This window comes from Pyrus communis, chromosome 9, assembly GCF_963583255.1.
Source record: "Pyrus communis chromosome 9, drPyrComm1.1, whole genome shotgun sequence".
NCBI lineage: Eukaryota > Viridiplantae > Streptophyta > Magnoliopsida > Rosales > Rosaceae > Pyrus > Pyrus communis.
Window position 1 is genome coordinate 2,928,369 of NC_084811.1, and position 4,132 is coordinate 2,932,500.

Below are 4,132 nucleotides of genomic sequence, written 5' to 3' on the forward strand. Positions count from 1 at the left end.
AAGCCAGCTGGACTGGAATTGATTAGTCCTTGTGGTCCTGCTGTTCCAAATGTTGTCCTTGCGATCGTGTAGTTGTAAATAGAAAATGTGACCCACGCGTTGTTGCGAGACTATAATATATTATGGTAAAAACATATGAAAGATCATGTATCCAATGTCTGTGTAACTAATAACCATGCATTCAACACCAAACACCAAAATGTCATCAAACCAAATTAAATTTTTATTTAACTAAGTTCTTAGCACTTCAGTTCAATCTTAAGCTAAAAAGAGTAGTTCAATTGACTAAAATTACACAAAAGGGAGAAGGACAGAACAAACAATTGTTGAAAGTTGTACAATGACATTGACCCTGCAAGTTAGAAATGAAAAATGTTCAAAAGAATGTAAAAGCTCAACTCAAATTATCCCTAGCATCAGTAGATTAACAATGAAAAAACAAAATTCGTGTAAGTTTATATTGACATCGTCAAGTAACTTGAAAACCCTAACCGGAAAAACTTATAATGACATCGTCAAAAAAGAATATAAGACCATCAAATGCTGTTTAAATAACAAGTGTTATAGAAACTTATAATGACATCGTCAAAAAAGAATACAAGACCATAAACTTCATCTCGTTTCATGGCACATCGTATTCATTTAAGAAAACCTTCTTACAGTTTATCGTTCAAAAACTCCTACTCAGAGTAAAATTAATAGTAATAAGTCATACCAGCAGAAAGTATTACCAGTAAATTATATTCAACAGAACATAGAGAACAATTTGAATACTATACGTGTAAATCCATAAACTCTTTTACCACGTCAACCTTGAGAGGTCCATTAATTCTTAAAGTCTCAAAAACTTCTCCATATTCAGCTCTAATCGCCTGAAAACACCAAAAAACAGAGGAGTAAATATAAATTCATCAAAATTCCCTACTCAAGGATAAGCTAAAAATGGAAAATATTCACACCCCAGAAGCTGCAGTGGTACAACGAGATATTAATCCTTGCATCAGCTTTAATACTAAACGAATCAAATCTAGAATGAAGAACGGTAATATGCATGATAAAAAAAATATATATTCTAAATGTTGGAAAAAGGGAATAAGAAGGTTACATTTGGGTGGATTCATAATGCCCTTATTAGCGGAGTTGGTATCATGAGACATCATCTGATAATTTAAATTTTTCAAGAAATGGACCGATGTAATCATCAACTTACAGTTTTAAAAATGTAATGGTTTATAACATTCAAGGCTTGGAAATAAAAAGGAATTACTCCAAGTTGAATGGTGAGGAATCAACATTTAGAGATAGGAAAAGGTTGAGTTTTTTACCTGCGAGTCTAGTAATATCAAGCAAGACTACAGCTTCTATTCAAATGTCAATTCTTTTGCTAATAGAAAATTGTATGTTGCACAAATTTATTGAATTAGAATCAAACTAATGAAGTTAAAGCGAAAATTTAAAACTAATGCACAAAATGGATTTGAGAGGCTGAAAAAATTTAAAAGTAAATAGGAAAAAAAGTTTAAAATGTCAAGACTTTTTGTTATACTAAAGCCCTTGGATAGCTTGAAAATCTTACCCTTATTCATTTTTCACTCCCGCTCTATTTTGCTACACTTTAACACAATAAAATATAATCAGTCGCATAATTATTAACCTACGAAACAATAAGAAATTAATATAAAATTATAAATAAAAAATGACAAACCTATTACTTTGCATCCTCATTATTGTAGATGTCTGATAATTCCCATCACCAAAAACTCTTAGTTCATATAAACCATATGTATGTAACCTGCAAGAAAGTAATAAAAAATTAACTAAACTATCACTCAAGAAGAAGTTAGACAGAAGTGTGGAGAATACAAAACAGATATCTACTTCTATTCTATCAAGAAGTTAAGATTGCATCAGTTTCAATGCCTAAACGATGAGTAGAAATAAATTCATCCCCGAAATAAGATGTTATTTTTAAGTATCATAACACAAATGTAATGTGTGTACAACCATCAACCCACACCCAAGGGTAAACTACCCATCCTGACATAACTCCAACACCGCAAGAAACATGCTACTAAAATATTAGTCCAATACATCATATTTGCTACTTTCATTTTCAGGAGCTGTGGTTTTCCATGAATTGTAAAGCATGTATGTACAGAGTGAGGTTTGCCAATACCTCCAGTTATTTCCAAGTGTGCGCTGCTGTGTTTTTTCCTTTGAAGCATGCAGTTTTTTTACCTGTTTTATTCCCACCATTAACCACAAAGCAAGGAAAATTTGACAAAAAAAACTATCTTAATACCTTTCGAGGAAAATTGTCAACCACAAAATAAGCACTGCATTTCGAGCCTATGAAAAGAAGAATAACCCAAAATACATTCACGATTATTACCTGAAGCCTTCTAGCTTTCTCTAAAACTTTCTGCTTTGTCAATTCCTTTCTCTTGCCTGCCTAAATAAAATAAAAAAAATTAAAATCAATTTCTCTCGAAAATTCAATAATTCACATAATTATGTAAAACAACATCTTATAATTTTGAAAGCAGATGAGATGGGTTCTATACCAAGGAATAACTTGAAGCATATCAAAGTTATTAAGTTTTAAGAGGGGTGAAAAAAACTTAGCAAAGAGAGAAGGTATTGAATGATCAATAATAAGAATTTGGTCACCTTATTTGATTAATGCCAGTGATCCTGAAGTGAGTGTCAAGTGCATTAAAATTTGCATAGAACAAAGCTTGAGAAGCACACTTCTGTGAATGATAAGGATAATTTAATGTTGGAATTTTTTTTTTCTTCAGTTAAATAGAATGGTGATCATTTGATTTAGTAATTAGAAATATTAACACATTGTAGTAAAAAAATTGAAAACATAATCAGATATTTGGAAAGGAAATTATAAACAGTCAAAATTAAGTCCACAAATGGTGTGCTACACAAAAGATGAAAGTTTTACGAAAGACCGAAAAATTAAGAAACAAAAAACAGAGGAAAAAAAGAGAAGAAGAAGCTGAAAATACCTTTTATAAGATCTTGAGCTCCTCACACACGTCCCACTTCATCTTCTTGATGGCATAGAAATCCCCATTAATGAAAACTTTATACACAAACCCTTCAATCAAGCTACTCTCTCTGAACCCATCTGTGGCCTCTCCCAACCTTTCAATCCCAAACACCTTGTACTTGTCCAAGCAATCCTTTATAAACTCGGTCGAAAACAAAACATCGATTCCACAAAAAATTCAAAAATTCCTACTTTTAAACAGAAGAATCCTCACTGACAGCTTCAAAGGTGTTTTGTAAACCTCTCAGCATATCTTTCTCAATTGTATTTCTCACCTCCATCCTCTCCTACCTAACCTGAGCAATCCATGTTACCATACAAACAAAACTGAATTTGGTAGTTGGGTGAAAGCAAAAGCAAGCACTAATACATTCAAGTAAAATAAGGAATTTCAAAACATTATAGCAGAAAATCAGTTACATACAATTTTTTTGTAAACACTCTTTAAATGCAGAAAAGAAAACTAACCTCTTGTAGAAGTGATGAGAAGGAATGAAAAACCAGAACACCACCTGTTCAAAAATACAAAAAATACAAAAATCAAAAATCAAAATGACAAAGGAAAAGAAAAAAAATCAACCTTCAAAACTCTGCAAAATAGTGAATTTGTGTTATCATCATAGTATCCTCACCATTATCATTTATCACTACCCACCTGCAATTCCTTGCTCTCCGATTTCAAATCACTCTAATTCTCATCCCAGTTAACAGTTTTGAATCGCCACTAACTTCTACAAATCCCAAATCACAAAATTCCAGTAAGGGTATGCCGAAACACAAAATCAAAATTCAATTTCATTGTATACAGACCAACATAACTTTGGAGCCCTAAATTTGCCCGGAAACAAAAGAAAATGAAAGAAGCTGTACCTGATTCGAAGGAGCGGACGGAAGTTTGGTGGAGCAACAATGGCAGAGATCTCTAGTGAGAAAGCTAATAAGATGGACCAAACCATTGAACAAAAAAACCCAGATTTTTAAAATTAAAATCACAAAAATTTCAACAAAGAAAAGAGAATTCAAAAACCAAACTCGAAACAAATATATCAAAGAACTCACCAGGAAACC

General features: G+C 32.1%; 1 long non-coding RNA gene across 1 annotated transcript; it reads right to left on the minus strand.

Moving 5' to 3' along the window:
• Nucleotides 1-1,545: 1,545 nt before the first annotated feature.
• On the minus strand, nt 1,546-3,579 carry LOC137744120 (uncharacterized). The gene is made up of 6 exons (XR_011069588.1): nt 3,533-3,579; nt 3,021-3,360; nt 2,393-2,452; nt 2,177-2,238; nt 1,706-1,792; nt 1,546-1,613 (listed from the first exon to the last, which is right to left on the minus strand). It is a non-coding gene; the product is annotated as an uncharacterized lncRNA (long non-coding RNA).
• Nucleotides 3,580-4,132: the final 553 nt, after the last annotated feature.